This window comes from Anopheles stephensi, chromosome 3 (assembly GCF_013141755.1).
Source record: "Anopheles stephensi strain Indian chromosome 3, UCI_ANSTEP_V1.0, whole genome shotgun sequence".
Lineage (NCBI taxonomy): Eukaryota > Metazoa > Arthropoda > Insecta > Diptera > Culicidae > Anopheles > Anopheles stephensi.
Window position 1 is genome coordinate 78,939,842 of NC_050203.1, and position 21,967 is coordinate 78,961,808.

Consider the following 21,967-nt stretch of genomic DNA (forward strand, 5'->3'; position numbering starts at 1 on the left):
AGCACTGGAGCTACGGAAGGTAATTATGGTGCGATCATCCTGGTTTGGAGCTTCTTATCGGGATGCTCTCTGTCCCGGCATCAACCCACAATCAGACTACTCGTTAGTCTCATTTTTCTTCATTAATTAGTGACATAATTAATAGTTGCTCTTCTCATACGCGCGAAAAACGCATGAGCCATCATGTGAGAGTTTTCCATAAAAATGAGACAAAAAAGGCATGCCAAAAGAGGTCTCCAAACACATTTGGAAGAACGAAGCGAGATAAGTGCACCGATCTGAGCCTGAGCCTCCCGGAAGGAAAGCCAACCATTTTTCCGGTGCCTAATAGCTGTCTTTAGAAGGGTGGTGACAGAGATGAATAATGAGTGCTCTTTAACTTTTTTCCCCCGGTAAAATGAAGGCAAGAAACTCCCTAAATAGCACACACACACATGTAGATGCACTCAGATAAAACCTGTTCTAAAGAATAAAATTAATTTATATGATTTATGTTTGAGCAGGAGCGAGAAAAAGCGTGACAAAACTCTTTTGTTTTAAAAGGGATTTCATTACATTTTCCGATTGATAATCAGCTCGGAAGCAGGTTTCCTTCTTATGCTACCAGAAACCCATCTATTGTATAGCTCTGTTTTCTGTTCCATCACTCGAGATAATCCTTCCGTGGAACGTCTTTTCCTATTTCGCGGTAAAAGTTTTGCTGTCGAGAAAAAAACAGCCAATTTCCCTGCTATCCACCGACTGGAGTGTGTTTTGTGAAACAGTCCTCGAAACAATGCGGGTCATTTTTATCCTTCCTTTCGGTATGAGCCTCGGCTTTCCTTCTTGGTAGAAAAATATGAAAACGGGCTACCGAGGAATTCGTCTTGCTCTCTTCCTTCTCCAAGTCCGAGCTATCCATGTTCCGCACATTTTTATCTGACCAATTACGGGACCAACAATAGCTGCTTGCCGGAGAAATCATTCTTATTGCTCGTCTTTATTTGCTCCCTGTTCCGACTCAGTCAGTTAAGGAGGAATTCGGTTGAACATTCTTCGGATCGTAGGCGAGTTGCTATTTGAGGTTAGGTTGAGGTTGTCATAAAGTGAGCAAGTGTAGCTCATAATTTCTAGCCTTAGTTAAACTATTATCTTATTATAATTGGACTCTTTGATTTTTCGGTCATTTCTGTAAAACTTTTTAGAATTTTAAAATTTTATTTTTTATATAAAGCCAAAGACAAAATCAATTCCAGCCCAAACAGTTCTGCCGTGAGTTCCCCTTGTAAAATGCTTCCAATTTCAGACAGTCAGTAGGGCCACTCAATCACTCACTCACATCCAAACCAGCCTGGAAGTACTGTTTACAAAGTGATGTTTCCCGAGCGCTGCGCATCACGTGGCTTTGTTTTGCTTTCGAACAAAAGGCAAACCCGCCTGCAAGCCCGTTTTACACATTCCAACGCAACGCTCGCTCTCATTCTCTCTCTCGCGCGCTCTCTCTCTCTCAGCGGAGCAGTGAAACACGCTCTCACACAATTTTCCCACAGTGACAACATTTCCCGAACGTAGAACACCGGCAACGTTTCCGTGCGGGAATGTCGACCCTGTATGTCGACTGGTATCTCCGTCGGAAGGGAAATCTTCGGCAGCGAAAGAGAGCGATAGGAAAAACCGGAACCGGTTCGTTAGGGTTGCTTCAGTTGCATTCGAGACGCGCTCGTCGTAGCACACACACTCGATTTTCGCTGTTTTTTCCCGGTGCGGACCGAACGTTCCGTTTCGCGTTTTTCTTCGCGAGAGTGAGTGAGTTTTTTTATTCCTCGGCTGTCGGTAAAAAAGGATATAAACGGCGATGGAAAATCACTCCTTTTACTTCGATGGTTTTGCGAGTGAAACGTGACAAATGTACGTACCGGAAGTAAAGCTGCTCTTCTGTCAAACCGTTTCCCAACTGAAAGGAAGGAAAATAGAGCCAGTATTTGGGTGGAAAAACTATCGGCAAGTAGTTACCGGAACAAGCGACCAAGCGACGTTCGAAAATTGGAAAATTTCAGCACAACCAATTTGATGAAAGTTCGAGGGATAGTTAAATCTACTCCCTTTCGATTCCTTCTGACGTGCTGAGTGATTCTGAGTCTGAGGTGTGTTTGTGTAAGAAGGAAAACGTAACGATAGCTTCCACCGTGTTTACAAAAGGTAAAGGTGTGTGTGATTCCCAGTGCTAGTGTGCATGTGTGTATATTCCAAATAGAAGCGAAAACGGAAGTCAAATCGATCAGCATAATTCAAGCAGACACCCCGAAAACACCCCGAAAAACGTGACCAGGAAAATCAGAGCCACCCAGCGAGCTAAAAGTTGGAAGCAAATTTTCACTCGCAAATGATTTTCACCTCGTTCGAGCTTCCGGTTGCTTCCGGGGTAGCTTCCACTTTCACCGGTCCCCTTTCTTGCTAGTTCGACGGCGGAGATGATCCTCCCGGCCGTAACCGAAAAAGCCGGCAAGAGAGAAAAACCTTTCGCTAAAGCTTCGAGTTAAATTCGTCCGATGAAGCGTCACCGACGACGATGATGATGATGATGGTGATGCTTCGATGCCACACGATGGCATCGCCCGGTGGACAGGGTGAAGCGATCCCGATGCCTGGTGCCGCACCCGTGCCACAAGGATAACGGTGTTGTTCCACGGAGCGATGATGTTGTCGATGGATAATACGCCTATGCGCGGGAACCGCCAGTGAAAGCAGGTGAAATCGGCTACCGGGAGGACCTGATTACACGCGCGGGCCAAACACGAGCGCACGTGCTTCGTTACTTGTGGGTGGTGCACACATTTGAGGTTAGGCTTTTTTTTTTGTTCCTTCCCTGCGTAACTGCGCGATCGAATTTGAGCTCGAAAAGAGGAAGAAAAAAAGGTGAATTTTTGAAACAAGAGCGTGTGTACGTGTGTGTGTGATTTAGTGTGCAAGTGATAGTAGCGAATGGAAAGCGCTCGGGCCAGGGAAAAAAAGGCAAACCATTACACCGAGCCCAAAAAAATCCATCAACTGCTGCAGGCGACTCCATTCCGGTGGGGTTTACGCGTCCATTTTCCACGGTTCTGCATTTGGCATCATGTTGTGAGTTCGTGTTGTGTGTGTGTGCGTGTAAGCTACCGTGTTGGGTGTTAGATTCCGAGCGAATGAGTGAGTGAATGTTTTTTCCTGTGTATTTTTCCCGGCATATGTAGTGCGCCCGGTGAGACTCAATTAAAATTATTAAATTGAAGATAAACGCAACCCGGCGGCGAATGTGTACTGATCGCGCTGGGAATGGTGTATCAAAGCAAAGGCTAAAAAATTGTGAGGCCCGTGGCCAGAAAATCTGAAAGCTCACACGTTGTTTGGTGAAAAATAGGAGTGAAAAAGAAGAGCGAAAAGTTCTGAATGTGAGTGAGTGGAAAAAAGTCATCCAGCAAGTGAAAATATTTCCTCTACTTCATTCATCAAGCAGATGTAAGTAAAATGTTGCGTTCTGTCTGTCTGTCGGTTGGTTTCATTTCGTTCGGCTTGCATACCATCACTCAACGCAGCCCCTGAGTAAAAAGGCTAGGGAAATGCTTTCGTTTTTCCACCCAAACCCAAGCAGGGTGAGGTTTTTGGGGTAGCCATGTTTTTATTTTCCTCTTCAACTTTAACTTGTGGAGATTTTATTTGGTGATTTGGGAGTTTTTTTTTTTTTTTGGTTTTACTTCCTATCCCAATCCGTACTATTCGTCCGATTTGTCTTCTAGACGGAGATGAAAAACCCCCCGATTTCCATTTACGATTTACATGTCTCTACGGAAAGCGAAGAAAAAAACTGGTTGACTCAACAGTTTTGTTTTGCCAAGTCCTTGTCCTTGAACTGGACCCCGGCATTGGACAATCGGATGTAACACTTGCGGTACCGGAAGCACACTGATGCCGGTTCATGTTTCGTTATGCTGGGACGACGTTTCGTAACACGATGGTAGAAGCGCCTGAAAGCAGGGGAAGCCGGGGGAATAATTTTCCATTTGTGCCAACTGCTCAGCCGGTCATTCCCAGGGTGCCTTCTGGATGCTGGATGCTCAAGGGCCAAGGGTGGATGAGCAAGCGCTACAAGTAGCAGCAGATAGAAGATGGAGTGAACCTTCACCGGAGAGAGAGAGAGTTTCAAACAATGCATTAAAAATAGTATTATTGATTTTTGTTTTCGCTTTTGAAGGAAAAAGATTGCCCGTGGGCATCTTTATGTTTTGCTAATGGCAGATGAATTGAAATGGAAGGTATGGGTACATTTTTGAGGCCACAAACTCTGGATGATGTGTTTTATTTAGAATAAAAATGATTTAAAAAATTTACTCCAAGTCAATGTAATGGTTAATTTAGCAGAACGCCTAGATATATGCAATTTTTAGCTTTTGGTACATTATTCTATCAATTTCTTGTTGGTTTAGCAAACTGAATATCCATTAGACCCAAAAGCAGGTTAGGTTTCAGTAAACTTAACAAGCTTTATATCAAAATAAGATAGGACGGCTTTAAGATCCTTACACTACTTGGTTGTATGGTTTGACAATAAATTATTTGGGACATTACAGAGTAGGAGGAGGATTTAGTAACCTTTTCTTAAACAACACTATTTTTACAACAAATTATACTGGAAGCTGTTTAACATCAGTCACTTTCATTCGTTAAAGCCAAGAATAGTATCAAACAACGCCTAAATGTATGCAATTATTCAGTTTTTGATCGCTGCACAGTACAAATCAGTTGTTAATGGCTTGTCTGATGCTAATCTGCACATAATGCTGAAAATACTAGCAAATTTTTGCACAATAAAGGCAAAAATATTAATTTTTGAACACGCAAACACAAAAAAAGCTTCAAAAGCATTCTATTGAACAAAGCTTTCACACCTCACAGATCCTTCACAAATGATTGCTTTCAATCAACAGAAGGACTTTGCACAAGATCCATTCGCCGTTCTACCTTCTTTGAAAACCGTTTTTCACGTGTGTCGGATGGCTTTTCATCAAGCAGTTCCTCTGATTCTGAACAACGACCGTTCCCATTCTACCAAGGTGCAATGATTCCCATGACAACATATGTATGCATGTAGGCGCGAAATCCTTCCATTGCCAGCCGCGCACAAAAGGATACAAAGCAAACAGAATGAATATCGCAGAGGTAACATTTATTCAGCAGCAGTTCATCAGTCGCGATGGAAAAACACACACACACACGCTCACGCTCGTCAGTAAGGCATCGGCAGCAAGTTTTGCCAACCAGCGGTACAGTGGGACGCACACTTTCCACACCGTTTAACTGTGCGTCGAAACGAGAAGATGATCGGGACGATAATCCTTGTCCTTGTTGGTAGGTACCGAGCTGAGCCAGTGATGAAGTGTGCCCAGATACGATGGTCAGGCCCATAAAAGTGTCCCCCTAGCGTCGTGACGTAAATGAGAGTAGGCTAATGAATGGACACTATCCAGATGGTTTTCCTTGCCCGTGGTTTCCTCCCCAACCTCCCATCGTACAGCAGCTCACTCCCGGGAGGGAAAATGGAATGGCGAAGCAATAATAAGCGTCTCGGAAAATATCGATTTTAATTTACATTCACCCGAACCAGCACCAGCACGCTTTGTCGATGCAAATATGAGCTACGCGAGCAGACACACCACCGTGGCCGGTTTTTATGAGCTTCGAGCACATTATGTGTGCACCGGAACCACAGGACAGCGTATCGGAGTGCGGCCGGCCTACACGCTTGCAGCCGATAATGGTGTAACGGTAATGGTGTACGCGCGTTATGCTCCATCCGGTTTTTGCAATGCTCGACCGTTGTTCCCAGTGGCCGACATGCTATCGGTAAACGATACCAGTCCTGAAGTCCTGCTGGTGGATGGTCGGTCGGCCCACTGGCCAGCGTTACAGCTCTGTCTCTCTGTCGGTGGACGGTCGTATGGAAACGACACAATTGATTATGTGCGTGATTTGAGCTCGTGGCGAGGGGGGCAGAGTTGGCATGGTTGGGAGGGTGAAGCGCTGATGCATTATGCACGTTATTAGCATGTTCGCTTTCACGCAGAGCAAATTTTCTCTGTGACAGGCGTATATTGGTTAAATATTTTGATTTGCTGCCGTGGTGGCTCAGTGACGTTGTTAGCATTCTGCTTGCTGAAGGATAGAGGGAAAAACGGCTATTAGGCATAGCTTTTTGTTGGGCCTTTGAAAGCTTATTGACTTTTAAGTTCCTTACAAAAGAGGTTTATAGACTTTTCAGTTTGAGAGTAATTTATTATTTTTTTAATGAAACTCAATGCAGCCGTAATATTAAGAGTGTTTTTCTTCATTCTTCATACGAAGAAAAAAATAGGAAAAGCGGATCATTAAACATTGTTTTTGGTAAAAAAGAGGCCTTTTCAAAACATTGAAAAATATTTTTTTATAAAACAAATCGAAGAAGAAAGAGTCTCGGATTTGATTGAAAATGAAATACATAAGACAAGAAGATTCATTAAGAATCATCTTGAAAATTGAAAAACCTATGACTGGAATACGAATTGAAAAGAATAAGAAAAATCTGGCAAGTGAAGATTATGAGAGTTGAGAGTAATAAAAATACATAAATTTAATAATAAAGAAGAATAATAAAGAAGAATAGGGGAAAGGGATTTAAAGAATTTTGATGGAGCCGAGAGTACATAAGAATAATAAAATCAACCTAAATAACGAAGGAGAAAAAGAAAAATTAAACAATGATAAAGAAAACGAATGAAAACAAAACGGAAAGAAGTTAATAAACGTGAAAGTTGCAGAGGATAAAAAGTCAACGACAATTCAATGAAAAAATCCTAGATTTTTTCGTGATCATTTATCGACTTTTACAAGCTACCATCGATAGTCGAGAGGCTTATTATTTGTTATTTTCTGATGCTATTACTAGCACAGTATTATTTGAATGCTAATGCAGACAATTTGCACTGTACAAAACCGGGTTAAGGATTCGATATTATAATCATATTTATGCATTACGCTTGTAAGCGGAGATCACCATCAAATTATGCTACATTACCATAAAACTCAATCAAATCCATCGTTCGGCGCTGTTGTTTGTGTGCAGTACATCCGCACAGCATCCGCCCAACGAAGCTATTACTTATGAACGATTTCAAGCAGAAAAACGACTATCAAACGAACCGCTTCCGTCCAAACGACGGTAAGGGATAAACGGTTTAGAGCCATCGAAGCTTGCTGTTGGTTATTATATTAAGCACCGAGAAAGCACCTCAACAGGAAGCAGCAACAACAAAAAATGAGCAAAAACATCCACAGCTCATCTCGCCCAATACACTTTGGGTGGAAGGAATCATCTCTCTATGCAAAAAGACGGGCAGTGTGTTGTGTTTCGCCCGATTTCAAAGCTCCCGAACATAACATATCATCCGCATGAACTCCCTTAGCCTTCTCCATCCGATCGATGGCTCAACCCGGACCAGAGGAAATGTCTGGTGGAAGCATGCGAAGGGAATGAAAACATTCCCATTTTGAGAAATGTTCCACCACTGCCCTGCGCACGCCAACACAGCCCTCGCAAAACCCATTCTGGTACGGAACATATGTTGCATGAAATTATTATTGCTGACTTTAGACTTTTGACTGCTGATTCCAGGAGTTGGTTCGTTGCTTGCTCAACCCAACGCAAGGTGCGTCAGAAGTCGGCGTCCATTTTCCCAAGGGGAGTTTTTCCTTACCAAGCGAAGAAGATGCTACCTTGCACCACGGAGTGGCACGGTACAGCCGGTTTTGTGTGTCACGACTTCACGGGATGCTTCTGGGTGAGCGTGTGTGCTCAGAAAGGGATGCGTGGCCCTTTCTAGGGCATCCGAAGCAAGCATATCATGCAGGAATTTAAAAGGATAATAGGATTTTATTATTTCCAAGGTTGCTGCTGTATATTAACATTTTTCCATCACCACCACGATAGGGAGGCTGGATAGCGAAGGGTTTTGCTAAGGCTCGAGCAAAGCACGTAGGACAATGTTGTGGCTTAAGATGCTGATGATTTCAGTTTTTCCTACTTTTTGGGTCGAGGTTTTTGGTTTCCTTCGACCGCCGCTGAATTCCATCCTTCGTGCCATAACGCGTCACGTGTGCTTTATGACTTCCGGGATGCTCTGTTTCGATCCGGTTGGAGAGGCCATTTTATTAGCAAATAATTTGGTTCTGTCAATTTAAGAAATATGTTCTATCCAATAGCTCGCTCACAGGGTTGGCAGATAAGAAGAAGGTTTATCCTGAAGGTTTATTTTTGGATCATTAAATTGGAAAACGATAAAGGAGGAAGTTTATTAAGATTTACATACAACAAAACATAGTGAAAAAAATGCGAAACCTATTGGCAATTAAATCTCTCCCTGTAACAAATGGCGAATCACTTACAAAAAGGCCAACCGTTACCATTCGTTAGCGCGTCATAGCCCAGCAACCATATTGCGAAAGTGGTGTCTTTCAGCTGTTGCTCTTAACTCTGAGATGATTTATCCATGTTCAACCCCCCAATCGCATCCACTTCACTGGCTCCAGGAAACGGACCAGACCAGACCGAACCGGGCCAAAAAGGTCAGTCTGCGTAGATGAGTGCGCTGACTCAATGCGGCAAGAAAAATATGACACGCTGGAAAAACAAACGCAACCATAAATAATGTGCGTTTGTTTATCGATTCCCATTTCCACCCGGGCACACGGCGGTGGGAAGAAATGTGTTTGGCAGCTCGATTTGAAGTGGCATTCCAAGAATGGAACACCTGGACATGGGTCTTCGAGTGCATGATGTTTTTGTGAGCATGAGCTGTGTGCAAGGGTGATTAGTTACTTCTGGGATTAGTGTTAATCGATTAGTCTCTTAATGACAAACAAGCTCAAAATAGGCCTAGCGTGTTGTCACATTTATTTATATCCTAAGCTAATGTTATAATATTGAAATTTGGTCCATTGTAATTGTTTAATGTCGTTAATTATTTATTCATAATTTAATTAATTTTTCCACATAGTAACTGTCAGAAATATGCGAGACAATTTCGAATAATTCAAGCCAATCCAGTAATCTTTGAAAATTTGAATGCCGAAATGTATGCAATGTGTTAGCTATCAATATGATCCTTCCTTCAAACAATAAATTGCATAACGCCAGGGGCATTAGAGCTAAACGGAATGTGTAGAAAGACTCATCAAACCTTATTTATGTCAAAAAACTCTACCAATTCCATTCCGTTTTCGGTGCTTATCAATCTCAATTACCGGAAATCAAATCTTCACTCTACCGTATCGATCAATTTGCTTTATAATCATAATATGTTTTCCATTTACTTTATACCTCTGAGGACTTTTCATTACATTTTCACTCGCCATTTGACACAAGCACACACGCGAGCACGATGACATTTCAATCGGTTCAAACCATTTGCCCGACCGCTCAATCGTAATTTTAACCGATAAATCCCATGTCGTCAATCTTTTCGGCCGATGCCATTTTTCCAGCTGATCTCGGCTGCGGTAATAAATTCCGACCGATAATTGATAGGTAATCAATTCGATGCGTACGGTGCATTAATTTACCCATACTTCCTGTACCCGAAAGGTTTTGTGGCAAGCCTCCCAACAGTTCCAACATTTCAGCCGCGTTAAACGGGGAAACGAGTGTCAAATGCAATATGAAAGGCATCGTTTTGCCAGTGTGCCATAAAATAACAACCGTGGGACAACAAAAAAACCAGCGGGCGCATCAGTAATACCACACACTGTAAATGCATTTTTTCATACAAACGTAGTGTTTGGAGGAATTTTTCTCTTTTTCCGTTTTTTTTTTTTTTTTTGTTTGGGGTTTTCGATGAGCCAAAGCGCACCAGTGACCGAAAATAGATTATCACATCAAACGATTTTCACCGTAAATTGAACAAACAAAACCAACCTACGCGAAAAATGTTCCGCCCAGCTCCTTCTCGGTAGCACTAGCTCGGCGGTGGTGTTTGCATTTATTTGAACCCGGGAAAGTTTGGTTTTTCCTAGTGGTGAAATTTATTTATGCAAATGGGCGTTCCGCTGTTGCGCCACACTCTCTCTCTCTCTCTCGTGAGAAATCGTTCCGAGTGTGTGGTCGATTTTTGCATACCAAATCTGCCGCACCGACTGGCGAATGTGTGTCCTCCGGTAGTCTGTGCACCAACCACTTTCTGTGTGTTGTCATTTGATTTGCAATAATACTATTTTTATTTTCCCACTGTCATCGATCGCGCATGGGAGTTTTCTTTGCCTTCGAAATGGGTGTCCTTTTGTGGGAAAACAGAAGCCAAAAAAAACCCAATTCTTCACACGCATGCAATTTGACCATGACACTGACGGTGACGCTTTCGGGATTGTTACATCGACCGGGACACCTTTCCCGGCATCGCGCTACCCAATCGACCGGAAATGCATTGGAGCAGGGGTGTATGGGCAATACCTGGCACGTGATGCGGTCAGTGGTTCTGTCATTGCGGATCAGTGGTTGGCTCGCCCACACGGTCCAACCGGTGTTGTGTATCAGTTTTGAAATTTAACAGAAACGTTTCCGGCCCGTGGCTTTTGACCATGCGAATAACGATACGAAAAACTGGGCGTTTGTCCTGTGGGCTGGTTGGTTGCGTAATTTGTGGAAGGTAATGGTTTGGAACAGGCATTTTTACCACAGCGTTCTTCCGTATTGTTATTATTGAGTGTGAAGAATAAATCGTCTGAAAGGTGGCGAGGGAAACGTTGGAAAGTTGAGCTTTAAAACCTATATGTTTACTTTTGATTCTTGGGTCGCGAAATTCCTTAAGCTACATTCTTGCCGAAAGCAGTAGTTATTTAGTTTGAACTGTATTACTGTTTGTAAACTTTTTGAAGAGGTTTTATCAAGTTGTTGTAACATAATGAAGTCCGATGCGCTTCCCGTGAAAAAGCTCGTACACGCAGATTGTTTCACTACTCCAGTACGATTCATTTTCAATCGATTTCACACTCTATTCCCACCCGCCCAGTATGACTCACGACTGGCGTCAATTTAAAACAACATTAATCTCTTTAAAACACAACTCCACACAGCCGCTCGTACACTTGCATGATGAATTACCACAATTTAAACGATCCAATTTCCACCAGCTTTGCAAACCCAATTTGCAAACTATCTCCACCCTCTCGCCCACCGTCACTATCGCCACCGCGCAAGTAACCGCACCGTAATTCAATAACGCTCTGCCCACCGTGATTTGGCGCCCGCCAATCGATAGCCAACTTTCCGGACCAACTTTAAACGGTGCGCTGCTCGCTTCAAAATTAACTTAAGTGAAGTTGTCACCATAAATTACCCTCTAACCTGACCTGTCGGCTGGGATGGGCTGACTGCACCTGAAGTATCCTTCCCGGTATCATACACTGTAGCGCTCCTGCGTCTGTGTGCGTTGGTGGAGCTTCGGAAGAACCCGGTACTAATTTCAATTAGCAGGATTCAATTAACACTAATGAGATCACTCTCGCCATCGTGCGCCATAAATACTTTCACTAGACGCGACTAGAAGGCACGGAGCGGGCGTGTGCCGGTATGGAGTGTGTCCCACTGTGAAGCTGTGATGTCTTCCGGGTTTGTTTCTTTTTTTTTCTTCCACCAAAAAGTCTGCAGCGCTTGGTGTGAAGACGGCCACCGTTTGGGGAAAAAACCCCCGTCGGGAATAAATCAAATTTACCGACTGTAAAAACAGACTCCAGCCGAGTCCGGGATGTAAGTGCTGGAAATGAACTGAAAACTGATCGTGTTCCTGAAGCTGGAGAGGTTTTAAATTGCTGCCAGGATGGGGGGTTCACATCTTAAATATCATCCATCAGATTCTGCGTACGTCTGCGTGCCACTGGCAAAAATCTGACCCTGACGGCAGGGAGTGCATGGCAGAGGTGGCGTGAAAAATGACTCCTCACTCGTGGGCGCCGTTTGTTTTGCAGCTCCAAACAACAACAACAATGTCCAGCGATGGCGTTGATGGTGGCGTACAAGTGTTTTCATTATTTTTAACAACTGTTAATATACTTTGCTTCTTGGCGCCGTCTGCCAAAGTGTGGCAGATGATGGAAAATTGCGAAACACGGGACTGGAACATGGAAGAAAAAAACCGAACTCAAACAAAACGCACGGAGAAAGGCAAGATGAGCACATTTTTCCACGTAATTTCGTGCTCGGAGAGCCTTTGTTTATTTGACGCCTGCGAGCAGCCGTACGCTGGACGACGGAAGATAAACGAGTGAAAAACGATCGAGTACAACACACTCGGAAATCAGGGCTGTAGTGTTGAGGGTTAAGATAACGGCTGTGAGAGTTTGTGGAACGATGGAAACTCTTTTCTAAATATAATTAATTTTATAGCCAATCATAAAATTGATTAAATCCGGCCCATCCATCCAGGAGGCCGGCCGTCTAGCGTTCAACACTGTTGTCACGAGATTCTGGAACGGTTCTGGCACCGTTCCAAAAACGTCAGTGTGAAGCTGTCTGTTGAATGTGATGTTTTTTTCCACTCTAGAAAGACACACACAGAAAGCGCAGAACAGCATAAAGTCAGCTCCAGAAAATCTCCGCGTCAGATCGATGGAGACGCCTAGTCGCTTGTAAAAAATCGCCTTTTTTAATGCCACGCATCATTTTCACACACTTCCGAGTGTTTCTTTCGACACCACACGTAATGTTCGATCCGTGGATGAAGCGTCCAAAGTGCGACTGTAAACGAAAAACGACACTTAATGATGCCTTAATGAGTTCCTTCTGCTTTTTTGTCACACCAGTACTTAACGCGAGGTGATCGATCGATCGTTCGATGATATATTCCTCGATGAGTGTTTTTTGCATAAAAGCAAAAGATGTGCCCTTTTTCTATCGGCTCCGAGGTTTAGAAATCATCCCCTACTTTCCCGCTGTGTGAATAAAAAGGATGAAGCGACAGCCATGAAATGGATTTCAAACCGATCGGTTGACGCACAGCACCAGCATGCGTCAGATACAAGCTTGCCGGTCGTGTTTATTTTTCCAATTCCTTCTTCATCTCGCAGCAAAAAAGGCAACATCATTCACGGGCCTGGGGTTTTTCTGCAGACGATGAAGATTGCAGGCATGTGAAATGTTTTTATTTTACCGTCTCCTTCTCCTCTTCAGCAATCTCCTTCCTCGCGCTTCTTCCCGAACGGCCTTCCAACACAAAGCATGGTCACATATGGTTCGTGTTCGTTTCGATGACGATGTATCAAGGCTGTGGGTCTTGCGCCTCCTTCCATCGCTTCCGTCAGATGTCAATTTTTACTTCACATCTCAGCTGCTTTTATTGTGTGTTTTTTGGTGTTGCAGTTGCTTTTTGCAGCTCTTTTAAGGGGGGAGGCCGGTACTAAAAGGCTGGCAACAGGATGAAATGATAATAATATGCTGTCAAATCGTAGCAACATCGACAGGGTTCATGACATGGTTGAAAAATTATATCCTCAGATGGAAATATTGGTGGAAAAGATATAAGAGGAGGAATAAATTGCTATCAATAAGGGCATAGAGTGATTTTGAGATTTGAACAAGCAATCCTTCTATAAAAAACCATTTTTAGTTGAAGTTATCCTCCTAAAATTCCAATTTTATTATATTTTTTATAAACAAAATATATTTGTATTTTTTAAGTATATTTAAATCTGTTTTAATAGGCATACAATTGAAGAAAATCCACGTAGAAGAGTTGTATGTCATGTGGTTTGCATAAATTTAGGAGTTCCCAAGACGTATATGCCCCATTTGGTTGAAGTTTGCATAAATTTAGGAGTTGTTTTTCAATATTATTGTATTTTCAATAGTTTTGGCTTACTTTAAAGCCTTGACAATTGCAGAATAACTCCCTGAAAGTCACCCAAGCTCCATATATTCCTTTGAAATTGGTCGTTTAAACTATAACAACTATTATCTCACACTACCGCCGCCGTCCCTAAATCAAATATTAATCAAAAGAACTCATTTATAACTTGGCCAAATATTTACTGTCCTTGCAAAACGATTCAATCAACCCATTCAAGTGCGGAGCATTTCAAATTCCGGCCCGGGTATCAAACCGGAAGCATTGGACACGGTATCTCACACACACACGCACCATTGAGCTTAATTAGTTTGCCCCTCTTAATTTCGATACCATACCACCTGGATGGCTACGAATCAATCATACGACGAGCTTTCACCCATTTCTCACTGGCTCAGGTGTAACATTTTCCCAGGCTTCACTGTGCTTCGGCGAAAACTATCCGTTTTGCTCCGGGATTTTTCGCACGCCAAGCTACACGCAGAGGTGTGGCTGGTTTAGGGTCGATCACGGGCCCTGCTGTGATGGTGTCTAAAAATAGGACGAAATTATTTATGTTTAATTTGCGACCTTCGAGTGTTCGGTTGGGTGAGATCCTCCCAGGCGATCTCATTATTTGGGCTCCCTGCTCTCTAATGACTCGCCCAGGTTCGGGTGACATCAAACAGATTCTCATAGCAAGAAGGGGAGGATACGTGGTAGCGGGTAAGGGTTAAGCGTCCGGAAAGATTCGACACCGAGTAAACACAGAGATGAAGAAACCTTACCCTCCGTGTGGGTACGCTCCAAATCAAAAGCAACATTTAATTTCCATCCGCCAGAAACGGAACAGGGACGTGTTTCTGCACATCTCGGAGGTGCACATTAATACAGAAGGGGAACATAGAAGCCACGGATTATGCTGGTGTGAAAGCGGAAGCAACCGAGATGTTCAGCGTTGTTCACCGGATTTCCTTCCGACCAGAGCAGCGTGTTAGTGTGTAATAGTTGTGCGCCTAAACTCCCAACCGTGTGCTTCCGGTGCTCCAGGGTGAAGCTCCGGGAGGATCTGCATAAACATTTCCCCGTAAAATAAACAACTTCCCGTTCCCTCTTGAACTTCCCTATTTTTCCCTGAAGAAACCGGGAGTAGACAAAAATACGGCAACCGAAAATCGGGTCGACCTGTTTAGTGACATTCGCCAGCAGGAAAGAGCTCCCCGGAAAACCCGGAAAACCGTAGGCCTTACAAAAGATAGTCAAGACGACAACGTTGCGTTAAAATTATCATTTATATTCAAAACATATTTCCAACTCCCAGGATTCACATAAAATAAATATTTTTCTGTACACCTTCGCTGTTACTGGGAATGCCGTCGTTCTCGTCGTCGGGAAATGCTATCAGGCCTCCAGATTTTTGCGTGCCCAAGTAGCGAAGATGGTGGTTGGCAAAGATTTAGGATTAGACGGTACCAGCTACCGGGAAGCAAGGGAGAGAGAGAGACCACCTTGCTCCCCCCGGGAAAAATCGTGATGTCGTGATTTTCTATGCAAATATAATTTTCACTACGCTGTGACCTCATCCTTCCGCGACACCTTAACCACCGTGGCCACAGGGTGAGGGGGTCCCAAAAAGAATCCCCGCCATCACCGATCCCATTCGATTTGGTCTGGCGATTTTTCCGAAACCAGCACCCTCGCGCGAGTACAGTGATTTTCCTCGGGCTTTTCCTCCCCGTCCTGTACAGCAAAACGGCAACGGCATAATGAGGAAAATAATTTCGCTCATTTATTATGCGCTCCAGTTCCTGCGCCCGTTCCCGTTCGTTTACTTCCGTTACAGTGGGGTGATGTGTGGGGAAAATTGGGGGACGATTTTCCCCGATTCCGTCACTTTGTCGCACTTGGGACGCTTCGTTCCGACAAAGTGACGATAGGGTGGTACGATCTCTCTCTAGCTTTCTAAGCAAATCGATTGTCTGGTGAAAAGGAAATCTGTTTCCCTTAACAGCTCTACTCGACATAGCAGATTGGAGTTTGGGGTGGAAAAATACATCCCTTTAAATGATAGTGAATACCACAAAATGAAGATACGTGGCTGAAGAGGAAATTGGCGCGAACCAAAAAACAAAACGAATTACACCAGCGACAATGGAATCGGCGAGAGCGAAACACCGAACACAGTGACAAACTGCTCAAACTGTCTTTCGCCGGATGGCTTTTCCGCCCCCTTTTTAATCTGATTTTATCGTGGAAGATTGAGATTTAACCGAGAATTATCGCATTTTTATTCAAATAAATGCTGTTTGCTTGTCCGGGGCTTCCCTCGTTCGCTTTAGATTAGATAAATTTATTGGGTGTTTGGTCGCGCGAGCGTCCTTTCGTCTGGGCTTTTCTATTGTCCACAGACCACAACCCACCGGAAGTGTCACATTAATGCCGTCCATTCACGGACGCGAGGTGCATGGTTGTGTGTTTATTTTTCCCGAACCCACTGTGGCCTTTTGGGGGCTTGTGACTTGGTCGGGAGATGAAGTGTGAAAATTGGAAAATGGGGACGCCTTATCAGTGGTGTGATCCGACCTGTTATCAAATGAAGATTTTCCGCACACCCACACACACTTAAACCGCATAACTCTTACCGAGCACAAGCACGAAGCTTTTATCCGGTTAAGCAGTGACAGCTTTTCCTCGTGCGAGTTTTCCCCGGCAATCTGCCTGTACTGCTCGTGACAGGGAAACACTTGAAAGCAGTTGCAAAGAGAAGTGTTTTGTTCCCGCCAATCTCTCTCTCTCCCTCTCTTCCTCTAACAACCATTATCACTTGCCCGGATGTCACCGTTTTCCAACCGTACGCATATGCACCCGAAAAGTTGGGAAGCAAAAAATTTGAATATTTTTGCCATTACTTTTAGCATAAAACGATTATGTCTCCGGTGGAAATATGCTACTCTTTGCCGTCGAGGGGGACCAAAGTGTTGTTATTAGAATGGTTTAGTACACTCCACAAGACCTTCCGCACGGTGGGGGGGGAGGGGAAAGAAGGGCTTATTGTTGCGCTTGAGAGGTATGCATGTGTGCGTTGGTTGAGATTGTTTGGATGGATGTTTGAGGCCAATTCGAGATGGGGCTTTAGCCATCCTCGGGGGTCGGTTTTTGCCGGCGCGTTATCTGATAGATTGGAAGCCATTTCGGTGAAATGGGAAGGATCATGGATTTGAATCCTTTTGTTGCTTACCGGAACCATGAAGAGGAAAGGTTTTTTGGGGGACAATGAATAAAGAAAAAAATATGTTTATTTTAAATTTATGGGACAAGAAAAATGTGAGGAGAGTTGGAATTATTTTTCTTCAAGAGGAAAAAGGTGATCTGATTAGTGTTTTTATTTTCCTGAATTATACTTAAAGACCTGTTAAACCTCTATGAAGAAAATTTGACTAAGGAATTGTATTGTACTCAACTGAGCTCTGATTGCAGTATTAAGTGTTGACTGTACCGGCTGAGTCTCTCTTCATTGCAGTTATTGTGGATGAATGCTTCTCTATCAACTGAAAACTATTTCACAGTTTTCTCCTAAAATGTTGCATCAAACTCGAACAAAAACTATTATTCACACCCTCATTAAACACTAAATCAATCAGGAACTCGTTGTAGTTTCGCTTTAATCCTACTCACAAGCAAAGTACTTGCAGCTCTATTTTTATCTCTCGCTATCACGGCACATCCGACTAACTCTCGCAGCTTCGGCCCTAGCCTTGTTGCTAAGCAGACCGCAAAAATAATCCATAATATATTCATTACCACTCACACACTCTCACAAAAAAACCCAACGACTGAACGGTGAAACTTTTTATCGGAGCATCAGGTCTGTCTTCCGTCTCGTCCGCAGCGTTGAAACTTTTCCCATAAAACGCTCATTTTCCGACTATTATTTCATAATTGATCCGACCCGAAATAATCAATTCGCAAATGAAAGATGTCTTTTTAATGGAGGTCGAGATCTTCCCGAAGCTGTCAAGTCCAACTACCGGGGAGTCCCTTTTCAAAGTTCTCCAGCAAAGAGCTGACATTTTAATGGAGGTTAATAATAGAAACCCTCGACACGGAGGGTAAATGAGGCACTCGCCAACTACTCGCCGGGAACGGGCGGGAAGCTATCCCGGGAAGCTATCCAAGAAAGGACAGCAGATAAGTGAGATATAACACAACCTTATCGTACCGGAAACATTGGGCTAATCGGTGTGTAGTGTTTGCCGTTGTCCAGCATTGGGAGGACAGTCCCGATTCACAAGCCTTTTTCGGGTGTTGTTTGCGAACGTGCCTTGAGGGCTCGTATTTGCTTACGAGCGCTTTTGGGAAGATTTGGCAAGAGAACTTAAAAAAGATGTAAATGCCTCGACTCTTCTTCTTGAGTTTGAGGTTCAACCTAACCATACGACACACACACACACACATCTAGGCATTCCAATTCTCGACATGTTTTTGGACTCGGCTCGTGGTATGTTTGGCCCATGTCGTGGAATTTAATTACTTCCCCGAATGTTCCGGGAGGGTTCGCTTTCACCGACGCCACTGCCCATCCCATTGTTGAGCAACAAATGCCGAAGAAATGTCCCTTCAATGGTCTAAGATGCTACTGCCGCTCGAAATGAAAGCCAACGACTGCACAGTCCCTCCCCGGAAAAGGTGGACTTTGTGGAGAACATTAAAATCAGTTTCCGCAAATATTTCTTCACCCCAAACCAGTTCCACTGCCTTCGTCTATTCATCTCACAACTTAAAACAACCTTCACACTTGATCACGTACACAACACAGAGAGGACCTTCCAGGTCCGCACTCTTCTCGGACGAAATTCCCTGGACTCCCCCAGCGAGTCTAGCTTTTTAGAAAGCAATAAGAACCTTCCGCTCGTATTGTTTTACCCCACCCGAGCTGGTGAAGCAGATGCAGCAGACGGGAGATGCTTCAAATTTCCCGGTCAGTCTCGGTGGGAAGCGTTCGGAACAGTTTAGACTTTCAAGAACCTGCTCGAGAACCGTTCGACTAGGGCTCGTAACATGATAACCTTTACCTGAACCACCAAAACCCGGGCCCCGGTCGCTCTCGACCTGCAATTACAAAGCTTTTCATTTTTCGTTTATTAAATAAATGAAGGGCTGGCGTTTGGAGTGTTCTCTCGTGCCTCCCGTTGTGCCAGCCCGAGTCCCCCTAGTACAGTCCCCATAGCAGTTCCTGCCTTCGCCCGGGAAAACGAAGGTGAAAGTGAATGAAAAATATCACAAACGTGTTTTTCAAAATTTCATGCCGGTAGCATAAAGCCCTCAGCTCAGATGTAAAACATCCAGGGGGAAAACCTCCACCTCTGGCTCAACATCATCATCAACGTGCTGACGGGGAAATTCTGGCTTCCTTAAGCATGTACCACACAGCATGCAACGTTGGCTCGCTTTTTTCTTGTCATGGAGAGTGTAGGGATGTAGAGCATTTTTTAAGCACAGGAAAAGTCAGCAAGACGACATTTTAAGCAACTCGTGAGTTTTTTTTTATCTGGCGAGACTAAGCAGCTTGCGACACTGTTTGAGGAACCGGGAACTCGCAAGGTGAAAAAGGTAGGCTGTTAAATGATTGTAATGAAAACAATTTTTGCGGTGTAAAAGTCTTAACAAGGGTTCAAGTTATTATCGTCAATTTTTACGAGCTCAAAGGAATGGGTGGGGGGGGGATGGTGAGTCAAGGTGTCAACTGTAAAGGGCTGCATAGCTTCATTTAGTCGTTAAACTCGTACGTACAAGCCCGACGTACGTTCTGCATGTACAAGGGTGTTTCTTAACGAGTTATTTGAAATGTTCTACACTACTGTTGCTCTTGTTTCATTACCTGCTGAGCAGAAGGGATGTTGGAATGTCCTTTTGCAAGTCATTTTGTTTTTAGTTGAGGCAATGTAGTTCTTGTTCAAGGAGACATTATTTTTAAGGAATCTATTTCTTTTTTACATTTTCTATCGATATGTCTCATAGGTTTTTGCTTCGGATTCTTGAGTTTTAATCATTTTTATCAAGGGAGTAGCATTGTTTAGACTCACTTTCTAGTGAAATAAACACTTAAAAGGCTTCTTTCAAGCATTACCACCAAGTCTGCATTAAGTCTTAATAACAGACCAATTGATAGCCTCAAACATTAGAATGACAGACGATTCTCCAAATATCCTTTAATCTTTGATTGGATTTAAGGATATAAAAATGGCCTGCTGCCGAACGTAGAATGAGACTTAATCGGTTTGAGGACCAATTGAGATATTGAAATTGAAGACAACCCAGTCTTTGCCTGTTGAAGTTAATGTAGACCAGTTCCAGTCTTTCAAGGGCAATCCGGTGTCGGCCTGCCATTTCTGGCTTTCTGTGACTTAATTTTACCCGTAGCAAAGCAGTCAGCTCTGCGTTCGGAGAGGTGGGTCTGGATGGGATTGAACCCCGGTCATGCCGTGTGAAGACCAGCGCCACTGTCGCCTCTGCCACCGCCCCATAGATTATCCAGCCTCGGGTAAAATCAAGTTACAGCATGTCAGAAATGACTGACCGTGACCACAAACAAGAAGATAATGTTAAACATTTTTTAAACGAACGATTACTATTTTTGTAAATCTCTAATAGCCAATCCTTTAATTGATAACAAGAAGAACAACATATTGATTCTCTTAAAATATGAACACGTAATCGATCGAGGAATTATTTCCTTAAACGTCCTGGCTTTAAAATGTACAAGCGTATGTCAAGTGTTGAATGCGCTCATCTGTTCACTTAACATAGGTTGGGTTGAAAAAATCCCAGCATTTTAAATACTTGGCAGGTTCTTTCAAAGGAAAAAGAACCTCATCAGGGCTCAAACAATATTTTCTTACCAGTATTCTACAAAGTGTCAAATGTTTCTAAGCCTGCCAATGGGGCAGTATGCTAATTTATTAACTTTTCTCAACTTCTTTTGCAACCACTGACCGAACTTTCCACGACGACCTCGTTTTTTTTTCGGCCCTCGTGTTAAGTTCCGCGTAAAGATCCAAATGACAGTTTAATTAAAAAGTCGGTCTAACCGCAGACCCATGGCTAGCGGATAACAGATCTTTCAACTTGTGACGGTGTTTTCTCTCGATCTCTCGCTCCCCTGTACCTCTAATTCGAATCTACCGTACTGAATAAAATCCAGCCGAAACTGACTAGGATGACAAAAAAAAGATATCAACACGAAAAAAAACCACATCGCCATCGCGTCTCGGATCGTGCTGGGAACGTGTTGCCCGACAGAAAAAAACCCATCCGTCACATGTATTTTTCATCATTTTGCACCTTCTCCAAATAAGTGGAAACGGCCGTGAATGGATGAACGCCCATCCATTTTCGGAAAGTTCACCAACGCTTTTTTTGCACCCCACCATCCCCTTCCTAAGCTTCTTCTCCCACCGACCCAGCGACACATCCGAAAGGATGTTCCTGGAGCAAATCCCACTGCACGGACGAAGCTTTCGCGTTCACCACACCAAACACACCAAAAGTCGCCTGTGAGTAGAAACCACACCAGTAGCCACACACACACACACACACACACACACACACACATGAATTTATGCCGGATTTTCACGCTCGTCCGTCGTGTGCGTCGAGTTTGGATGGTCGTACATCTTCCATGAAATATTTCGCTTCAACCCGGGGAAAAGACGGATTGACTGGGCCGAGGATTGTAAGGACCGAGCGCCTGTTTAATGTGGGCAGGAACCGTTTGTACTGCAGCTTATTTTCTACACCCCGTATTTCCTGCCACCGTACTAGGACCAAGCATTATTTGTTATGTTTCATGCTTCTTAGCATTATCCTCATCGGCTTAGTGGCCCTGGGGGTTGGTTCTGCGGAAGCAGCTCGGGATGTGAAATCTTGGCTCGCACCGAAAGAACGAACGAACACAAACCAAGATTGCTCGAACAAAAGCTCCTCGCAAAACTCGAAGAAAGTTGACCAAGTTCACCGCGATGCCGACGTCCACGGTTGAGAAGCAATGAGCAAAGTTCTGACAAAAACATTCGCCGGTTTTTATCACAAACCATTGCCGGTACAAGATGATG

The 21,967-nt window shown here is 43.7% G+C and overlaps 1 protein-coding gene across 4 annotated transcripts in view; it reads left to right on the forward strand.

Annotated features, from left to right (window-relative positions):
• Positions 1 to 21,967, forward strand: part of LOC118514699 (kinesin-like protein CG14535) — a 119,817-nt gene that overhangs the window by 36,605 nt on the left and 61,245 nt on the right. Inside the window, exons 1-2 of one of the 4 annotated variants that reach the window (XM_036061764.1) lie at positions 1,701 to 1,887; positions 3,210 to 3,474. The exons of 2 other annotated variants lie outside the window; for them this stretch is intronic. The gene's annotated coding sequence lies outside the window, so the exon portion shown is untranslated. Of the gene's footprint in view, positions 1 to 1,700; positions 3,475 to 21,967 lie in introns of those variants that run through there. One more of the 4 variants, XM_036061763.1, reaches the window with a different exon arrangement.